The sequence below is a fragment of the Ambystoma mexicanum genome, chromosome 3p, assembly GCF_040938575.1.
Source record: "Ambystoma mexicanum isolate Mex_15411 chromosome 3p, UKY_AmexF1_1, whole genome shotgun sequence".
Lineage (NCBI taxonomy): Eukaryota > Metazoa > Chordata > Amphibia > Caudata > Ambystomatidae > Ambystoma > Ambystoma mexicanum.
Window position 1 is genome coordinate 1253297301 of NC_090925.1, and position 12093 is coordinate 1253309393.

A 12093-nucleotide genomic window follows, 5' to 3' on the forward strand; every position below is an offset into this window, starting at 1 on the left:
GAGCTATCTGAAGGACCGCTTTGGAACAGGTCGGGGAGAGGTGCAAACTCCTCTTCCTCAACATCTGGAGCCAGTAGCAGTGCTGCGTTTTCGACTCTTGGGATGAAAGCCTTCAGTCTATTTACGTGGAACACTTTTGGAGCCTGTCCAGGCCTTCCAAGGGCCACTAAATAGTTGACCTCACCCAGGGGCTCCACCACTGTTTAAAGGCCTGACCACTTGTCCTGTAAAGCTCGAGGCCTTATGGGATTCATGATCAGGACTTGTTGACTAGGTGTAAAGTGGATGAGGGAAGCTTTCTGATCGTACCAATGTTTCACCAGCGCTTGTCCTGCCTTCAATTTATCACTAGCCAAGCCCATCAGAAGTACCATCCATTTTCTGAGCCCCAGCACATAATCTACTACGTTGGTAGTAACAGGGGGAGTGGGCATCTCCCATCCCTCTTTGACTATGGCTAAGGGTCCCTGTACAGGATGACCGAATAGAAGTTTGAAGGGGCTGAAGCCAACACCCTCCTGTGGTACCTCTCGGTAGGCAAACAGTAAGCATGTTAAAAGAAGATCCCATGTTCTTCTCTGAGGTTCTTCCAGAGCCCCAATCATGCTCTTTAACGTTCTGTTGAAACGTTCCACCAGACCATTGGTCTGGGGGTGGTATGCAGAAGAGAACTTGTAGGTGACCCCACATTCTTTCCGCATAGCCTGCATACTCTTTGACATAAAGTTGCTGCCTCTGTCAGACACAACTTCTTTAGGGAAGCCAACCCTAGTAAAGATGCCAAGTAACGCTTTTGCAACTGACTTGGCAGTTACAGTTTTCAATGGGATGGCCTCAGGATATCTGGTAGCATAGTCGACTAGCACCAAGATAAACCTATTTCCTGAGGATGTCTGCGGGTCAAGGGGACCAACAATGTCGATCTCTACCCTTTCGAATGGTATTCCCTCAACTGGGAGTGGTACCAATGGAGCTTGGATTGTTGAGCCACTCTTACCAGATAACTGGCAGGAGGCACAACTCCTGCAGTGACTTTCTACTTGCACCCCCATCTTGGGCCAGTAGAAGTGCATGGATAACCTTTGCTTGGTCCTCTTAATACCAAGGTGACCAGCAAGGGGCACTTCATGCGCCAGCTGCAGGAGGAAGGGTTTTACAGCAAGGGGAACCACCAACCTCCTATGGTCTCCTTCTGTAGACTCTGTGGGCTCACTATACAGGAGTCCACCTTCCCAATAAATCCAATGCGTCCCAGGAGGTTCACCCTCAATCTGGGAGCAGGCCTGTCTCCTTAGGCCTTCCAGAGATGGGCACTCACGTTGGCCTTTACAGGATTCCTCCCTGTCAGGACCACCTTCTACTAACAAGTCTTTTAGTTCAGGATGGTCGTTGGTGTCAAATACTTCAGGCATCGCCACCTCCTCGTCAGGCCCGGGCGATTGACCAACTTCCTCCACCGTAGTGGTAGGCGAGCTTGGGGGAATGTTCTCTTTCCCTCGTCTTAACTTGCTTACTCCTTTCGCCTTAGGTTTCCCCTTCGGCTGGGGCGGCGTATTGGTCTTGGCCATTGCTGCCCGTGTTTGAGACCGTGTGCAGGGTCTGTCGGCAGTGTCTCCTATGAGCCCTAAAGCTCTGAGATCATTGCCTAACAAGACCTTTCCTGGGACGTTTCTCTGAATGCTCACTGGAATCCTGACTGCTGTACCATTTAAAGTAGGTTTTACAGGTATTACTGGAAAAATGCGAGGTGGGCCGTCAGCCAACTTAGTGGGCCTCAGAGTAGCTCTGGCAACTTCCTCTGAGTCTACCAAGATAGAATCCACTACAGTTCGACTGCACCCACTATCCCTAAGAGCTGGAGTATCCACTCCATTGATCAGCACACTGTCTTTAAAGTAGTGATTGGTATTATCTGGAATCCTAGCTTAAGCCTCTGCGACTTTAGGCTCCCAGGAACCCAGGGAAACTATAACTACCTCAGCTTCTATCCCGCTGGGGAAGGAGTCTGAGGAGTAATCTCTTCTTCCTTGTAGGAGGAGAAGGCCAGATTAGCGGAGTGGACCCCCAAAGGTTTAACCTTACACAGGGGATCCCCCTTCACGTGGTCAGTTGCTCCACAAGCAAAACAAGATCCATTGGATCTGTTTACATAGGGAGGCTTATTGTAACCAGAGTTCTGTTTCGGAGGCTGACCTCCACTACCCTGCGAGTTCTCTTGTGTCTTACCCCTATTTTTCTTTTTGTGGCCCTTTTGAGAAGATTTATCAGATTCTCCACCCTCCTTATCTTTGGACTTTTTCCCTTCCTCCTGCTTACCAGGATGAGTTTTGTCCTTATGGGATACTCGATGTGACACCCATAAATCTGTGGCAATGGCCAGTTTCTTAGGATCTATCTCCTTCGAATCGGCCAAATGCTGCTTAAGCTCCGGGGAAGAAGATGCAAAAATATGTTCCAGAATGACAAGACTTATCATGCCTTTAAAGGTAGAAACCTTATAACCTTTGACCCAGCCAGTCAAGTTTTTTAAGGATTTGGTTATATAAGATACCCAAGTACCACCTTCTTTCTTCTTATACTCTCGGAATCATTTTAAATATTGGGCAGGAGTCTTTTCAAACTTTAAAATGAGAGTTTGCTTTAACATTGCGAAATCCGCTCACTCAGCCTTCGACATTTCCATAATGGCACTGCAGCCAGAATGGGGCAGTCTGCTGAGTAACCAGGCAATCTTATCAGCATTGTCAACTTGTTGAACTTCGCATGCATACTCAAACGTATTCAGCCAGTCCATAATGTCATTCTTTTCCTCATACACACTGAGCAGATCTTTTGGAAACCGTGGATGAGAGGAGGCCCCAGACCCATGTCCAGGACCCTTGGATCCATTTGCAACCTGAAGCTTGGCCAGTTCCAACTGGTGATACCTGTCTTTCTGTTTTTCGGCCTGTTCGATTCTTAGTTTGGTCATGTTGAAATCAAGCTCCTTCTGCCTAAACAGCAGCTCTTGCTTCTTGAATTCAAGCATGGCCTCCCCATCGACACTGGCAGAGGAAACATTAGACATCACATCCTCCCTGTCCTCGTGGTCGCAGTGGACCAGTGCAGCGGCAGAACCGTCGGTTCTACCAGTGAGAGCAGCCCCACCTGCTTCTGCACTGTCCTCAGAAGTTATAGCGACAAGCTGCGCTTCTTGCCACGCCACGATTCTTTGGATCATATCCATTTTGGTGCCTTGAGAGGAGACACCTCTATCCGCACACATCTTTTTCAATGTTTCGGATTTAGAAGCATTTAAAGTTAACAAGGTATTTGTTTCCATACTGTACGAAAGGACTATGGCCTTTTAAAAGCTATACTACGACAATTCACTACGTGTCCTGGTAGGAATAACTTGAAATGCCTTCGCTCGTGCGCAACACTGGATACATTCAGTCGTATCCCACTGCTGTACACCAATTTGTTAAGACGGATTTCTGAACTCTGTCCTGGAGGGGCAGAGGTTCAGAAGGCCAGCCTAGTTTCTTGGAACAGGGTAACCTCTGGACAAGCCAGACCAATCAGGCTAGCGATCGCGGCGGTCAATACTAGGTCCCAAGAGGGGTGAGGGTGACTGAAAGCCCGCAATGAGCACACAAAGCAAGGACACTTACAAATTACTCCAAGCAGGTGTTATATTAAAAATATATACACATTTATTACAAGGCCTTTGTAACATTGACCGTAGCGAGAAATCTAAATAAATATCAAGTAAGCCAACACATACCAAACCAATACAATATATATATAAATACAAACAAGTCTAACGAGTTAGATGCACGAAATGTGTAGACCACCTAGATGGGGAGGAAAACAGGCAGTGGGAATAATAATTAGACCCAGTCCGCCTTCAGAGGCACCTAACTAAAAGGAAGTCCAAGCCCTATGAAGAGTGGAGCTTTGTGCTCAAAAGTACCTGCACACGCTGATGCCAATGGGCAAAAAGGGGAGTCTCTTCGAGGGAATCAGGCAGTTTAGTTTGGTGAACAAATGAAGATGAACAGAGCTCTGCGACTCAAGCGCAGCCTCCACTGGGGGCAGAAGCAGAGCGCGAGTACGGAAAGGTGTGCTGTTAGACACAGCGGGGAAAAGCTATGGGCTACTGCAGGAGGGCGACCTGTTCCTAGCGATGCTACTCACCGGTCCCCGATGCAGGCAGACCAAGTCTTCTCTGCGTCAGTTTCGGTGCTTGTAGATTCAGATACGAGCAGGGGACGTCTCAGCGTCATGTAGATTCCGCAGCAGCAGAAGTTGAGTTGAGGACGTCCCAAACGCAGTGAACCCGCACAGTTTGTTACCACAGCAGGGCAACGGAGCGGCCGTGTGTATTTCAGCCAAATGTACACTGCTTCCTAGGAATGCCAAGTGTACGAATCGTGGGAGAGTGACAAGGACTCATAATACAACACAACCTGACAGCGGTTACAGACCAAGACTCCTGGGTAGTCTGGTCAGTCCACTGGATGGCCCAGAGACACTTCCAAAGGCTTACGTGCAGGAGATGGTGAAGATGCCGAGAATAGTTGTTCCCACTATTCCAAGGTGTCGAAGTACCAGTACAGGCCTTCTCGTTCGATCAGAGGTAGAAAGGGTTTCACCAAGCGACAGCAGTGCAGAGGAGCAGTCCTTCAGCGGGTCACCAGCGATTCCTCAGTTCAGCCTCGTAGTTGCAGGATACTTGGCTCATGTATTCCTTTGTTCGTGAGAACTCAGGAGATCGACATGGTAGTGGTGTTTCCAGCCCCCTCTTATCCACGGTTCCCTTAACGCCAAAACGGAGGGGACCCAATGGGAGATCAGCTCACAAAACACTCACACCATATGTGGACCTATCACGGACCACGGAGGTCCCAGGCATTCACACCACCCTAGACTCTCTGACACCCAGGATGTGTATTGGGACCAGACATCTCAGCCCACATCCTGGAGGCACACACAAGGCCTGCAGAAGCCCGCGAAAGCATCTGTGTTTTGCGGGAAAGTACATACCCAAATAAGGAAGGCCCCGGGTTGGCTCGAGCTGGGGAAGGTGAAGGCGGCAAGACGGTCAGCGGACAGGACAAAGAGCCTCATGGTCTGGCCATTTTCGGAGCCAGGCCACCATTTTGGGCTAGGCGTGAGAAACACGCTTAAACGCCAAAAGGAGCTCAAAAACACAAGGAAACGATCGCTGCCACCAGTCCCGTCCGTGATTCACTTGCACCGTTCGTTAACAATCCCAAGAGAGTATCTAGGGCCTAACTTAGCTTACAGTGCCCTCTTGTGTCATGTTGCGGGAAAGCTGCAACATGATAAAGAAACTATGGAAAACAACGTTTCCCGGTACTGACTGTCTTAAGGGCATGTCAGTTTCCCCGTAAGAATGGAGCGAAAGCCCAGAGGAGTGCGGCGGAAGGCTGCACTTCTCTGGCAAAGTCTAGATCCTGGTGAAAACAACAGCAAAAAGTTTAGGGGTTGTCACATGGAAGGAAAATTACCCACAATTAAGAAATCTTTCCTAACACCGCCTCATGCAGCCAGGTCTCTGTGACAGCAAGGAAGTCCAATTTATTGGACAGTATAATTTTGCAGATGTCCGTGGCATGTGCCGTTAGGGATCTGGCATTTATTAGTCCACCTTTAAGAAGAAGGGCTGCAGTGGTAGGAAGGGCTGCAGTGGTGGTTTTGGTTTTAGTGTGGGGGTAGGAGATGTCTTGGTTTTGCTGTTAGTAGTGCTAACTTGATGAGTAATGGTTATTTTGTTGGTGACAGGGAGAGATCTAGTTAAAGACTTGTATAATCTAGTATATCTTGGTCTGAGCCTGGTGTTTCTGGTGGTGGGTGGGCTGCAAGGTTTGCTTAAGAGTTCACTGATAGCTCCAGTCCTTGGTCTAATGGTATGGCTAGCTTCCTCCATGGTGATGAAGAAGGAGATGGCTATGCAGGATTGATTCAGTTGGCGATTCTTAATAGTGTGGTGTTGGCTATTGTCAGCTGTTAGGCCAGTTAAGAGTACTAGATAGGTGATAGACCAGAGGCAAAGTATTATGATGCTCATGGTGTATCAGTATAGGGAAATATATTCTAATATTTGGGCAGCACTGATGTGTGGGTATAGAGGGGAAGAGCCCCAGGTGGTTAATCAGGTACAGCAGAAAAGGTCTATATTCAACAATAAATGGATGGCGAGACACCTATCGGCTAGATTCAGCAATCAATGCAAGGCACCTATGGGCTAGATTCAGCAATCAATGGCAAAGCACATAAGGGCTAGGTTTACCAGACAATGGCAAAGCACATATGTGCTAAAATTGACAATCAATGGCAAGGCACAAATGGGCTAAAATCACCTTCAGAGGTAAGGCATATAAGGCTAAATTTGACAATCAAAACAAGGCACATAAGGGCTAAATTCAACATTCAGAGGTAAAGCACATAAGGGCTAAATTTGACAATCAGAACAAGGCACATATGGGCTAAATTCAGAATTCAGAGGTAAAGCACATAAGGGCTAAATTTGACAATCAATGGCAAGGCACATATGGGCTAAAATCAACAGTCAATAGCAGGGCACAAATGAGCTAAAGTCAGCAATCAATGGCAAAGCACATATGTGCTAAAATCGACAATCAAAACAAGGCACATATGGGCTAAATTCAACAGTCAATAGCAGGGCATATATGGGCTGGATGTGGCATCAATGGTACAGCACGTGTGGCTATGTTTGCCCAGTGAAGCCCTGCTGCAGGTCTGAATCGCTAAATTCACCTTGACAGAGAAGCCCTGCAAGGACAACTTCTCTCTTTGAGTTTGTGGGACCAATCAACTCGACACTAAGCCACCTGGATACCATTCTCGGAGCTGGTTGTATTTTCCTCAGAGTGCTGCAGGAAACCAAATAACCAGGGAGAGGGACGCCATCTTGTGTGCTTGCCTACAGCTACCAGAATTAAAGATTTGCCAGTTGCCAGCTTTTGGACCCGTCCCAGTGCAGTGCAGGAGTCCCTTGATGCCCTCCATCTTGTCCCCACGACTTAGGCCCAGGAACAGCAAGATCTGCAGGGACTGCCAGGAACAGAGTTCACCAGCTGCATCTTCTTCATTTGTAAAGATACTGTAAAACCAGACTGAGTACTTGCCTCTCGCGGTGAAAGTGCTTGAAACTTTCCCAACTCACAGGCCTAATCAGCTTGTGACCCAACATATGATTCTTCTTGCTACAAACGATTCCTAAGAACTGTTGCAGAGACTTTTCCGTTTATCTACCAGAACTGCTTTATCCTATCCAAGACTTTAGCCCATTGACATTGGCCTAGCCTATTGAATTGAATGGACTCTTCTGGTGAACTCTAAATATCTGCACTGCCTAGGAAATAATATCTGGATAGAACGGTGAATGTTAGCATATGCCACACTTGGTCGGAACCCCCTACCTAGCCTCTGTCGCATCTAGACAGAAATGTAAATGTTAGCATGTGCCACACCTAGATGGAATTCTTAAGTTTAGCCTGTGCCACATCTAGATAGAACTGTAAATATTAGCATGTGCCACACTTGGTCGGAACCCTCTACCTAGCCTGCATCGCATCTAGACAGAAGTGTGAATGTTAGCATGTGCCACACCTAGATGGAATTCTTAAGTTTAGCCTGTGCCACATCTAGATGGAACTTTGAATGTTAGCATGTGCCACAATTGGCCAGAACCCTCTACCTAGCCTGTGTCGCATCTAGACAGAAATGTAAATGTTAGCATGTGCCACACTCAGATGGAATTCTTAAGTTTAGTTTGCGCAACACCTAGGTAGAAATGTGATTCAATGATTGACATAAGATTCACCGAGCCTGAACCAAGCATACAATCAGGAATCAATAAGCAAATCACTAACAATCTCACCCTCTGCATACACCTCTCAAACTCTAAAACAAACACAACCACAACTCTATAGCACAACAAACCGCACAAACCTCACTACACTGTAACAACAAAACAAAACACACATAGACTGCACAACAGTACACAACGCCTACCGAATGGAAAACACCCCAAACCCAGCCAAAGGAGCCACCGGGCTGAGGCCGCCAACACCACATCACTGCTCTCTTGCACTTTTCCTGCTTATTCCCACTAACTTGTCCCCCTCCCTCCCTTTTTTTCTTTTCAGAGCTGCCTGAGCGCCAGGGGACCACTCTGGTGGTGATAGTGCACGGTACAAATATCCTTTAACATTAACATTAACATATTAATAAAGTAATGGCAGTATGTTAACATAGTTGCAGTTGGCAATGGATCACATAGGACAAATAAGTATGTCTATCCATAGTTGTAGTGTTATGCACATGTGGCTCGGGTCAGGTAGGCGCTGGGGAGTTTAGACGTTAAGTTAAAGGGTCAGTATCAATGCAGACCTGTTGTTGGTAGCAGCGGCTGAGGCATAGACATGGAGGCTACTATGGGGCCGTAATACAGGTTGGAGTAATAACATTGTGGTACATTATAAAATAACAATGGTGTCTCGGATTTACAAAGCTGTCCTGAGTCAGAATATATAGAATTGTGAGGACAGGAGGCGTAAGGGATGCAGTACGAGTTGCAGGAGTATTGGGTTCAGTAGTATGGCTAGCGCTATTGGGAGGGTTGCAGAGGGTACGTAGAGCGCGTCGTTTATGTGGCCACTGGAATATAGGGATCGGAGGAAGTCCTTACCGAGTGGTGGCAGGTGGGTGGTGGCCCAGAGCCCATCCGGCTCCAGACAGGCAGTAGCCTTCGTGTTTGTGCCTTAGTGGGTGTGCCGTCTCGAGCCTGCCGGCACGTAATTGGTCATGAAGAAGGGGCTACTGACTAATGCGGACCGTCACTGCTGCAGGTTGTGAGTTTCACAACAAAGGTGGCAATGCAGAAATGGCGGCGGCCATTTTGGAGAGGCTTTTGCCTTGTGGCATTTACTGCTATTAATGCAGTGTAGGCGGAAAAAGGATGTATAGGCAGATTCAGGAGGATGGAGGGGCCATCCACAGGAATAGATTCATATAAAAAGCAAAACAAGGTAATTTAGGATGGTGAATTACCCGTTTCGATCGGGCTGGATCCTGGTGCCACAATTACTTGCATGGTGTCCAGGCATCAATCCACTGCCCTTCGAAGGCACCTCTAGGTCGGTCACTGCTCCTGCAGTGGAACAGGAGCTCTGGTTCCTCCTGGGGGCCAGGCAGCTTGTGGGGCTGCCCCCAGGAGAAAATCTCATTCATGACATCGCTGATGACATCACATGTGTGGCTCCCTCTTTTTTCCTCAGTGATATAAGTAGCCTGGTGCTCTTCTTCACTAACAGTCAGGAACTAACAATTCAAAAGGCTATATCTTCGTGTACGGCATCCTTCTCATATGTTCTTACATTACTTTCCTTACGGTACACTCACATCATATGATGCATACACATTTAGGGGAATAAGATAGTGTACAAAACTGCCGTGATGTCTATGCATGAACATAATCAGTAATGTTAGGACCATGTTTCTTCTAATAGTGCTCCTTTTTTGCTTACTTTAATCTCCCTGTATGTGCTCATGTTTGTATGCATTGTTCTGTCTTTATGTTTGGTGTCTAGTAGTGCACTTATGTAGTTATTAAGACAATGGTTGCTACTTTTTCCATGTCTCACAGTACCCCAAACTGTAAAACGAAAGCATTCATGATTTCACTATAGGAAGATTTTCAAGGTAACACTTGTAAAGGGCATGGTGCGGACAATAGGTACGGTTTACATGAGTTGTTTATGTAATACAAAGACGTCTGTAATGCAATGGTGTGTATAGCAATGTATTGCTCAATAAACTACTTATCTCATGATGCCTCTTCTAATGATGTTTCATAGTTTTCTGCAACCATTAACAAACCAATCCCTTGTGGAGGCTTCCCATGATAACTAAATACACATGTGATGTCAACAGTGATGTCATGAATGAGATTTGTGCTGGCATCTTTGCTGTCATGGGTGTTAGTCCTTGCAGTGCACACTGGTGGTACAAGTTATGGTTGCTTAGTTTACCATAACTTGCAAATTTCAGGGGTTTGTCGGTTTTACGTGTAACCATAACATCCCTATGATATGATATGATATGATATGATATGATATATGATATGATATGGCATTTGTGACGTGCCTATTCACAAGTGTTTCAAGGCGCGACGAAGCAGGGAGGGGGCAAAAGAGGGAAGACAGACAACGATCCTACTAGGCCAGGTGTCATTCAGATAGCGCAAGTGCATGGGTAGGGGCAAGGGGAAAAAGTGCATGGGGAAAAGGGAGGGGGGAAAAGTGCAGTACAGGGTAGAATAATCGATAAATAATAGGGCCAGCTGGTGGCAAGTGCAATGTAAGTGCAGACAAGTGCTGGGAAGGGGGCTGTAGGGATACAGAGAAAGTCCTGCAGTGCTGGGGTAGCCAGGGAGGCAGTGCAAGTGTAGAGTGGCTGGGCCAACGACCGAGATTGGTGAGAGTGGTACAGTTGCAGATTCAGTGCAGTTTCAGTTCAAGAATTAGCAGGGGAGAGGGGGAGAGAAAGCAGAAGCAAAGAGGAAGGTTTTGAGGTGCTTCCGGAACCGGAGATGGTTCTCCTCAAGTTTCAGGGAAGCAGGAAGGCTGTTCCAGAGGGAGGCCCCTGCCGCAGAGACAGATCGACCCCCGACTCGTTGCTTGGAGAAGTGGCTGACCCTGAGGGAGTTGAAGGCAGATGAGCGAAGAGCTTGAGAAGGAAGATATTTAGGAAGAGAGAGTTGAAGGTATTTAGGCCCTAGGCCCCAGAAGGCCTTGTGGACAATGCAGAGGGTTTTGAACTTAATCCACGCAGCCACTGGGAGTCAGTGTAGAGATTTCAGTCCTGGAGAGATACGGTCCCTGGGCTTGAGGCCAAGGACAAGTCTCGCAGTCCTGTTCTGGATAAGTTGCAGAGGGCGGAGTGTAGAGGCAGGCAGATTTAGATAGAGGCTTTTACAGTAGTCCAGTTTCGAGAGAACCAGGGCTCGGGAGACAGTGAGCTTCTGGGGGAAGGAGAGGAAAGGAAGAATACCTCTGAGGAGGTGCAGTTGGTAGTGTGACTTCTTAGAGACATCAGCTATGTGAGGAGCGAAGGAGAGTGTGGAGTCGAAGATGACCCAAGGTTTTTTGCCTTGCAGGTAGGAACAGGAAGAGGGCCAAGAGAGGCCGGCCGGAGAGCTGCAGGGAAGGAGGGAGTGGGTGTGCCGATGAGTAGAATCTCAGTCTTACTGGCATTAAGGCAAAGGTCATTGGCGGCACACCATTCCTGGATAGCAGACAGACAGTTAGCGATGAGGGAAGTAGAGGAGGAGGCCGAGGGTAGCCTGAAAATGAGCTGGGTATCATCCATCATCCGCATAGCACTGAAAGTTGGGGCAGAGAGCGGTGATGTGGTGGGCAAGGAGTGCCAGATACTGGTTGAAAAGCCAGGGAGAGAGGTTAGACCCCTGGGGGACACCACAGGTAGAGAAAAAGATGTCAGAGAGGAAGGATCCCAGTTGGACTTGGGAGGGTCGATTGGAGAGGAAAGAGGTCAGCCACGCCAGAGCCTGACGGGTGATACCCAGGTTATCACGGAGATGGTTGAGCAGGATGGCATGGTTGACAGTGTCAAAGGCAGAAGAGAGATCGAGCAAAATGAGAACACATGGAGTGTTGGAGTCAAGTTTCGAGAGCAGGTCCTCACGGATGATCAGGAGGGCAGTTTCCGTGCTTCTAGCAGCTTTGAAGCCAGACTGATGGTCATGAAGACTACCAACAGAGTCAGCATGGAGATTAAGCTGGGAGATAGCCAGTTTCTCCAGGAGCTTGCCCAAGAAGGGAGTGATGGAGATTGGGCGATAGTTAGGGGCAGGAGGGGTCGGAAGAGGGTTTCTTAAGAAGAGGGTGCACAAGGGAGTGCTTAAGGGGGGATGGGAAGACTCCAGAGGCGTAGGAGTGATTGCAAAAGTCGGCCAGGGCAGGAGCCAGGGAGTTGATGTGGTCCTTGATAGTTTTGGAGGAACAGGGGTGAACCTGTTTTGACGAGACTTTCATAGAT